The following is a 10,360-nucleotide window of genomic DNA, read 5'->3' as shown; positions in this document are numbered from 1 at the left end:
ATCAACTGCCATTGTCTTCATCATGTGTCAACTTTGCAATTGATTTAGCTTTATTTAGTCTTTTAAATAGCCAATAGCCAAGTTGCTAGTTAGTTAAACATTATTTAACAAATGGATTTCACAACACAGGATTTGAATGCATGTAAAAGGGCAATAGAATGCAATAGAATAAGATTTTCTGGAACAATATACAACTATCAATCTATTCTAGCGCAATCATATAATACCCTTTAACGTAAAACCACAGTAACTGTTACTTTGGCCTCTGGGGGCAGTATAAACAATTTGTAAACACAACATGGAGTAATATGCAATTTTAGGGTAATGGAAATTGGAATTGACAGTTTGTCTATTACAGAGAGCTACATTTTGTATCGTTTCTGGCCACATGATCAAACAAACATTCACTCCTTTTTTGCTCCATATTTGGTCTCCACCAACTCTTTCGGGCAACATTTAATAGATCATCTATGAAAGTGTCTGTCGGGCTGCTTGGTTCTGAACAGGCGGTAAACAGTGGGTCTTCAGAGGGGTTTTGCTGAACACATCTGTTTGCTTGCTGTGCAAACAAAACTGAGCGGATAAACCAGAACAGTAAAGTTGTGAGCTGGAAAAAACACAACATTTAGCTGTTTTGAGGGAACTAGCTGTTTTCTGCACGTCTATTAGGGATACACACTTAAGACTTACCAGAGTTAGATCTCTCAGACCTGGAATGCAGGGAGTATGAAGGTTTTCTCCACGATACACAAGCATTCTCCTTCTCACCCCCAGTTCTCAGAAGTTTCCCTCCAGTCGGTGGATTCTATTGGCAGACCAACTATCCCTTCTTACTTTTTTCTAATTTGTGCACCAGGAGACTGAATTTAATTAAGTCACAAAATGAATCTGTCACCTGCAGTCACGACCCATTTCTTCCATCTAACAGAGGGACCTGCGACTGAAGAGATTTCATTGATTGGTCAAAGGAAAAGAAGCGCTTCCACTTTGCTCAGCAAAACACCTCAGACTCCTTCCCGAGAGGCCATTAACTGATCAGAGGCCGTAAAGTTGGGCAGGTTTTATCAAAGCCGAGGCTGTTAAATAGCGTCTGTCTGTTGGTTGCAGGTTCCATTGATGATGCTATTGAACGTGCTCAAGCTGTGTGAAACACCAGTGGTGACCCAGCGGGGAGCTCAGGGAAAGAACTATTTAGCCAGCTCATTGTATAAGCAGACACCATTACATCCCATTTGCAAACATAGGTATTTGGATTTAATGCTGTTGTTTGAGTGAGCCAATTTAATTTAACTGCTCAATATGGCTCAAGGACAAACCCCGTTAGTGTGTGTGTGTGCATGAAATTGCTTGTGGAGCTCCCACCTTTCTCTGAAGACACAACAGAGGATTGGACCAAGGCTTATTTTTCACATAAAAACTATATCATAAACACTATATTGTATCAAAACCCTCTCTCATTTGCTAGTATGGAACAGGCACCTGACTCACATGTTGTACTTCTGCGTATATTCATTATCTATACCACTTATCATTTGAGGGAGAGCTGGAGCCAATCCCAGCTGCCCTGTTTTGATCATATAATTCTTAAATGTTTTAATATCATGACTGTTTGGTTCTACATATTTTTCGCGGCGTGATTTTTGGACACTCACAGCACAGAAAGTTTCAGAATTGATTGCCAGTTTAGTTAAATAATGAAGAACTTAGATGTGACATAGAGGAAAAGACAAAACGTGTTTGTGTTACTACATTCATTCAAAACCACTAAATTTCCAAGATACTATCCTACTGGACATCCACAGAAATAAAAAGAACTGTCAAAAAAGCATAACCAGTAATTATCCAACATCATCATTTCTAGGAGACAGGGGGGTCTATAATTTGACATGGCTTATTTGGACCGGACGTCCGGCTGAGTTTGGGACCACACAGCTTTTACAGGTGAACAGATGTTTGCAGAGTGCAGATCTATGCACATATTAAAAGAAGATAACACACTGTTGATGGTGCAGCACAGTGTTTGCTGCAGGATGTTTGTTTCCTTGTTTTGAGATAGAAAAGAAGGCTGTTTAGACACTGCTGTTGTTGTACTTGCTAAACTGGAAAGGTGAGAGTCGTGAGACCTCTCAGGTTCAGGCAGTGACTGAAAGGTCCCTAGGAACTTCACAGCAGTCTTTGCTGACTTCTTGTCATTTAACCTTGTTTCACAGGTTCCATTCCAGTCTGTAAATCAGATAACAGCGACAAACTTATGGGTTTTTCTTTCCAAGATTTTTCCCCATAGCATTTTTCTTCAGGAGGAAGTGCATTGGTGTATGGTTTAACTGGCATTGGTCCAAATAATGACTTGATGGTCTGCACGGTGTGAAGACAGTAGTGTTTCCATGAAATTTTTGCGCAACTGGAGACAACTTCAGTATTTCCCAGCTAGTAGAGAGAATGTTTTGTGCGTCGCAATAAAAGCTGCAAACACAATGCCTATTTTGATCCCTTGATTCGTGTTGTTCTTACTTGTTCTGGGTCTGTACCCTCATGGTTGAATGCACTGATTGTAGGATAAAAGTGTCAGCTAAATGAAAAGTAATGCATTGCAATGTAATGATCAAGCCCTGTAGAACGAGACAATACTAGTTACAGTCAAAACCAGCAATTCACTGTTGAAATATAATTCTCTCATTGGTTCATGTTTGGTGACACAAAAACAACCTGGTCAATTGCGGGTTTGGTTACAATAAGCACTTTATCAGGTTAAAATGTGTATGAGAGTGACCTTCTTCATCATGCGCACAATGATGACCCTGTGGTAAATAACGGTGGTCACACAGCCGTCCCTTATGGGAACATCATGGGAAAATGCTTTCAGAATAATCTGTGTGTGGCACTTCCTCTGAGGCAAATATTACTGTTGTTAAATCCATGTAAGAAATATGGAGGGTTATAAATATGAGCCTGACGTGTTTATATGGCAGCGATATGCATGAGAGTTTTCTCACTTAAATGTACATATACAGTAGGTCTTATCGAGGCATTTGACTCAACAATGAAAGGTCAGTCGGCTCTTAGAAGGACTTGTCATTATAAATTACAGGCCTACCTTAAACATTTATGATGTAGGAAATAACTTTATGCATATGTGATTAAGGAAATAGTAATTGTGTCGCTGTAGAGGTAATTTATTGAATACAGAGTTATGAATAAAATGGCCTCACTTCTTTGGATGGGATTTCCCTGGAGTGCAAAGATGTGAAAACTAAGTTGGGATGACGGTGAGATCCAGTGGGAATGAAACAAGAAACAAGTCTTTAATGCCAAGATTAAATTAAACCAATATTTGCCTGAGGGCAGACATACCTTGTTTGAAGTTTCGTCCTTTTCAATTTATAACACCTCATAATTAAGACGAATGAAAAGCAAGGCTTGTTGATTAATGCTCTTATTAGGTTACTGTTACTACCTCTGTGATCATAAATTCAAAACTGAGGGCTAATTGCAATTAGTGGAGTCTTACAAATGAGTAAAGAAGATCCTGTTTCTTTCTTTCTCCTATAAATAGCTACAAAAAGCTCATTGATGTCTCCATGTTTCCAAAGAATTACTTTATTAAGTAAAGTTTCCTTCCAAATTACATTTCATCTTAATGACCTCTTTTGTCTTATCCATCTAATTTCTGCACATCTGTGCATGACTGTATACGTTCAAGAGTCAAGCAGCATATGGTGCTAAATTGTTTATTAGGCATGAATGGTTTACTGTATATTAGATGATGAATTAGCGAATATAACAACAAAGCCTGTGAGCAGCTATAAAACTCCTCCAAGAATCTGTGTGCGTCGGCTGTAATTTATGGAGTAATGCTGTTTCCTTCTGGCTCTGTTGTTTTGAAGGGAACCTTGGTCAAATACATAAGAAGTTCAATACTTAAAAAATAAACGATTACGATGTATTTTTTAGTAGAGAGAATGCATTGGATTTTTTTACAAAGTCTTGCCAAATGTGTTTAGGCAGGTAGATTAGTGGTAATGCATTCATGAAGTGTCCTCTTAAGAAGACTTTCATATAGATACAGCAAACGACCAGTGATCTGAACAGATATCACAAGTCCTGCTCAGTTGTAAACAAATGTGTATAGTTGCTTTACTTTGGGTTTATAGGGCAGCATATGTGTAGTGCTGTAGGAGCATCACATGTTTTCCTCCATAGTGAGGAAATCCAGTGAACTGTCTTAACTTTAAGCACTTGAAGATGCAATTGTCACAAAATCTTATGCCATGAAAGAGCCAATAAAGCCAAATTTAATTGTCCAAGATCTCCTACATTAAGATGTGTTGATGCATTCACAACATTAAATCGTGTACATTTTAACACACAAGAAAAACGTTCCAACTTGAAATAAAATTATTCTTCTCCCAAGCTTGAATATGAAGAAGATGAAAGACATCCTCCCGTTCATCCTTCACTCATCTGATGGTTTGTACAAAGCCGACCCGTTAAACAGCTTGTGCTGCCTCCACAGATGAAAGCTGCTTTATGTTTTCATAGCCTGTAGCTTAGTAGATGAGCCTGACCTCTGCCTGCTCTACAACGTTTCCTCCGAGTGGATGTTTTGAATGCAGCTTCATTTGCTCAATACCGCACAAATAAATGGAATCCTTCAAAAACATGAATAATATAATATAATGGATTCTATTTAGACGGCACTTTCAAAGCTTCTGCGCAAAGAGCTTTCCAGCGAAAAGAGAGAAAACTTAAAGCCATTAACCCATGAATCCCCCTGTTGTAGAACATACACATTTTGGAACATGACAGCATAGATATCAACATCAGCTCTTTACATGGGCCAGACATTGATATATTGATGATTATGAATAATATAACAGATAATAATAAATTAATTTTATATTTTGTGATTATGAACTGTATCTATATAAAAGTATATCAAAGCTAATTTAAATGCTGATTGATTGATTTATTCGTCAAATACCACACTTATCACCTATTACCTCCCAGATATTGTCTAATACTACTTAGCTAGATGTGCGGCTGACAGCTGCGTAATATACTCAACATGATTGTGTAGTCAGTTGTTGTTTACCAATGTATGTGAACTTGTCACCGCAGAAACAGCGTTTACCCAACCTTCAAAATGAGCCACAACATAACCACGCGCTTCACTTAAAATAAATGACGCCTGCTATTTTTATATATCAGAATAAGGTCAGAGCTATTTTAGGTTGGAGCTAAGCAGCACCTTCACATCTCAGAGCTGAGTCTTAGTTGTGTTGTATATCGACAAAGCAGTTCACAGTCCTGACTTCATAACAACGTCTGATAAAAGGAAACCGCGTGCTCTCGGCTTGCGTCTCTCGTCAGAAACAAAGGTAAGTCGCTCCTAACCCCACCACTGAGCAACCAAAGAGACAGAGGGAGCTGGAGATGGAGGCACTAATCAAAGCTGCTCTCAGATCTGTAACAGGAGCAGCTGGGTGTGGACGGCTCCTCCCTGCTCGCCTCAACGGCACATTCACACTAACCTGCAGTGACAAGCCGGAACAAAGATTCACATTTTAAATGATTTTACTTTTATGTTCTCTTGTCTAATGAACATCAAATCAAAACTAAACCAGGGGCGAATCTTTCTTTCTTTCTTTCTTTCTTTCTCTCATTCGTGCTCTCTTCCTTTCTTTCCTTCTTTCCCTGGCTCTCTGTCTTTTCGTCTCCCCCCTGTCTCTTGCTGTGTTTCTTTGAAGTGCAAATCAGATTCCACTGATGTATGAGAGTGAAGTGCAGACTGTACACCAGAGACCATTTTACAGTTCTGAGGCCATGCACGGTGTAACCAGATGTAAGTGTATCTCTTTCACCAAGGTCAATAAGTCCTTATATAAGCGTGTGTGAGTGTGTGTAAAGTCACTTTCCGAACGACTTGCCTGTTAAAATTCATGATGCTTCACAGATGTGAGAGTAACACTCTTTATGGCTTCACCTGCGACTTGTGCTTCATCTCTGCAGCAACTGTGGTGGGTGCACAAACACAAAAATATAAAGTTTTAGGTATTTTGTGTCAGCCTCTATTCCTTCTAAATACATTTCTTTCATTTCACTTTTAGCTTGAGTTTTGCCACAGTTCAGTCGATGTTGTTTCTCCTTTGAGGGTTTTTATAATTACAAAAGCTCTTTGCCTGCATTTGAGTGGGAAGCAGCAGATTCTGTCATGAGACAGCTCTGATCTACTAAATATTAGGAACATCTTCGACTTCAGTCCTTTTTATACGTCCTCCACACAACCTTTAGCTTCACTTCAATTCATTAACTCCCTGGGCTTCACCGAGATTTTTATAAATATTTAAAATAATCGCTCTAACCTGGATGGACCTCATCAGTGTATTTCATAACAAAAGCAAGTTTTAATATACATTTTTTAGTCACTCGGGCAGCAGTAATTTCATATACTCGTCAAATGTTACTCACCGTCCAATCATATGTGGTAATTTCCTGTCTCTAACACTCAGTGAACCATGTCTGCCATTGGTTCTTATCTGAATATTAGACCGGTTATAAAGATTAACATGACAGCTCTCTAAAAGTGAAGCCAATGTGTCTTGATCTGGACCAAACTAAAAAGTCAAAGTACACGTCAATCAATTCTTTCTTAAAGATGGTTTCTGTCATTTCCTACTCTGCTGAGTGCTACAGTCTGCTTTCAGATATTAATTACTACATAACACTGAGTTTCCTTAAAGAGTAACTTAACACAGAGTGGAAATCTTGTCCTTTGTTGACTTCCAATTATTTAACATTGGGTTAGGGTTAGGGATAATAATTTCATTTTCTGAATCAGGTGCCTGGAACATCGTGGTTGAGATATGTGTTCAGTGGACGATGGGAAATAAGGATTCCTTCACACTTGTAAAACAACAACGTATTGAAAATATTTCTCTTGCCATTTAAATGAAAATACCGGTTCACCCTCAACAGACAACCTCTATCCATTCCCACATCCTATGATATGGAAAAGGGTCATGTAAAGCAATTCCATGCTCTAAGGTTACATTTATTGATATGCTACGTTCCTGTGGAGGATGATTTAATGGTTCATTTCGAGAAAGGTCGTGGCCACGAGACATGTTCATCCTATACTCAGGATGCTCTTCCTGCAGGAGCATGTGCTCTATGTGCATGTGAGAAAGAATCAAGTCTCTAGATCCCGCTGAGCTATGTCTCATGTGTAACAGATATCACCCTGTAGAGCTCTATAGAGCAGCTCATTTCTTTGTCTGTTTTGATTTCTCCTCTAATACATGCAGAGAATGAGCATTGGCCCAGCGCTGTATTAAAGCACCTCAGCTGAGAATCATCTTCTGTATTGAATCTTCCTCGTTAAGATGAAACCCCTCCTACAATAACTGCATCCATAGTTATGGAGGGTCTTTGTTGTAGGGTAGCAAGGAAAATAAGAGAAAAGTATGTTACGAACATTTACCATCAGCTCCATGTGCTATTTTGTTGAATTTATTCTTTAAATAAACCACCTAATTTAGATTTGTTAAAAGTTTATATTTTAATTAAATAAACTTTAATTTTGTAAAGGAGGAGTATTGTTGATGTTATATATATATTTTTTTTCCCCCCATGGCAGTGGGGCTCACAAACAAGCCCCCTGCATCACACTGACTCTGCATCACACTGACTCTGCTGACCCCCCCCCCCCCGCACACAATTTATAACTCTATATTATTGCCACTATCACCAATCTCTGCACCTTAGAACCGCACATAAATCTCTTACTGTATATGTTGTTGTTGTTTTTATATTGTTGTTTTTATATTGTTGTTTGTACAGTACCACACCAAGGCAATTTCCTGTATGTGCAAATATACATGGCAATAAAAAGAATTCTGATTCTGATTCTCATAGCTTTTTGCAAATGGGCACATTACAAATTATTACGTGTTACACCTGTTGGTGTCTGCTCTCAGAGTAGATGACTGACCAATAATAATAACATATTCATTGAGTTTTATATCTCCCATGGTGGGTGTTGCTCCATCAGAAGTTACCAACTATATTATTTATATGTAGGATTAAAAGAATTTGATTCATGTTGAAAACAGTGCTGTCAGCATTATGTGTCAATACATGGCAAGGCCTGCATCTGATTGTGTTTTCAAAGACTCACCGTCATTGTCATTTTACACATTCAGCTTTTGTGTACACTTCAACAAAAGCAACTGAGGCAATATTCAACAAAACGTTATTTCCTGGAGAAGTTTGATTGGTTCAGAAAACAAAGAGGCTGTTTCACTTCATATATCGAACCCTAACCGAACCAAAACAAATGTGTTCACCTTAAAATGCTTTTCATTATGGAGACTTGCTTTTTGTCCCAATGAGGACAATATGTACCCAAACTGTGACTGTGTAAAGAGACTGGAGTCACAAACACATACATACACACACACACACACACACACTGACACACACACACACACACACACACACACACACACACACACACACACATACTGGTTTCCATGGTTTGCGGGGCGTGCACTTTTTATCATAACCTGTGGGGACCACCCTTTCTAGAGGTTGTGGAAGTATGAAAAAAATCAGGGACACTAAGAAAAAATCAGTTAGTACATACACACCTTAAAATATCTAAATTCATGAAGTAGTGTTTTGACTGTGCAAAATGGGGACCTTAGAAAAAACGGGTAGGTATGGCTGATGGGGACCTCATTTACATATCATTTGCATGACTCACACAACTTGTTATAAGACTAATGGGGACCATGCTTCAAAAAGCATTTTTATATACATTATTACTGATACCGTAAGTCCTTCCATTATTACATTTGTTAGAGCTGTTTGTTTAAAACTAATAAAGTCTAGCCAAAAAGAACAAAAGTTGTTGATAGAAAATGTAGAGATATAACATGATACCTGTAAATGGTGATAGGGATGCAAAGCATTACTTTGTACAGAAAATCTTGCTGTTCGTGAACTCCGCCTTACAATGAAGCAGAATTTTATAGGACTATTAGTGTAATGTGGTTGAAGTGAATATAAACTTATCAAACAGTGACGGGCTATCTATATCCCTACAAAGAATAATTCTTATTCAGTCAAATTTGTAAGATATTTTTAATTTCAGACAACCACATAGCAACCGCTTACTGGTGGTAATCTTCCCATTATTTACTTAATTTCCTCTTGTTGGCTGTAATGCGGTTATATATGTAGAATTTCACATTCTGACAGCTCCGGTCCTTAAGAGCTTCTGGATCAGCCCTTAAACACGTCTCACAGTCAAACTTTGCTGGAGCAATACAAGATGTGATGAATCGATTCATGTGCCTTTCCACTGCCTTCACGTCTGTCTCCTTCCAGGGTGTTTTCTTCTTTTGGGCAGTTGTACCTTTAAGTGGTCGGAAAAACACATTTGTAAATACAAGGACTCCAAAGTGTGTAAGAGTTATAATCCAAAGTTACAAGTTCTATAAAGTATAAACTAACTTCTACAGTATAAGAAAACTAAAATATACAATTACTCTGCCAAGAAAACACTGATATGTGCATTCTGACTGAAATTGTCAGTGGGAAAGAGGATTTTGATGCCATTTTCTTATAAGCTGAACATGCTGTGTTATATTAACAAATAAACTGTTCATTCTGATCAATGACATGGACTCACATTCACTGACATAAATTTCTCAAAATTGTCATGAAGAAAAAACTGTATTTATAAAATGTTGGATCTGTTGGATAAATAAATACAATGTACTGATTCACTCATTAATCTAACTAACTATGGAATTGTGAGGACGTAGGACAGGTGTTTGGTATAGGGACTAGTTGTTGTTTGTATGTTTATACTATTAAAACTGTAACTGTTATGAGTCCTACTTTAAGCACCTAATATACTCTAGAATCAGCCAAACAACCCTTTATCTGATTATTGCAGGCTTGAATATACAGATAAAACTACATTAAATGGGGGCAGCAACAGTTATGCGGCAAAGGTCTGAAATGACAAAGTATTGGTGGCAACATCTTAAGTTGGCAACACAGACAACAGTCTCTGATCTGGCCTTTTTTTTATGACTGCTATCTAACGATGTCCTTTATAGTCTGACTTGACCGGGGTTCTTCTACTGCTCTGGGGGCTTCAGGTGTAATGTTTTGACCATCCAAAATCATGTTGTCTGGTGTTGTATAATCGCAGACAGTGGGGCCCATTGAGATATCAGGATCATTAAGAGGCAGAAAAGTGTTCTTAAAGTTTAGTTGAACTGAAGCATCACTGTCACAGTCACTTTCGGAGATGGTATCTGGTACGTGATCATCTGCACTCTCTGAT

General features: G+C 38.2%; 1 protein-coding gene across 1 annotated transcript in view; it reads left to right on the top strand.

Moving 5' to 3' along the window:
- The first annotated feature begins 5,263 nt into the window (after positions 1 to 5,263).
- Positions 5,264 to 10,360, top strand: part of galnt18b (UDP-N-acetyl-alpha-D-galactosamine:polypeptide N-acetylgalactosaminyltransferase 18b) — a 97,286-nt gene continuing 92,189 nt past the window's right edge. The window contains exon 1 of the mRNA XM_062385108.1: positions 5,264 to 5,378. The gene's annotated coding sequence lies outside the window, so the exon portion shown is untranslated. The remainder of the gene's footprint in view (positions 5,379 to 10,360) is intronic.

The sequence above is a fragment of the Platichthys flesus genome, chromosome 1 (assembly GCF_949316205.1).
Source record: "Platichthys flesus chromosome 1, fPlaFle2.1, whole genome shotgun sequence".
Taxonomy (NCBI): domain Eukaryota; kingdom Metazoa; phylum Chordata; class Actinopteri; order Pleuronectiformes; family Pleuronectidae; genus Platichthys; species Platichthys flesus.
This window is presented reverse-complemented; position numbering and strand designations above follow the sequence as displayed.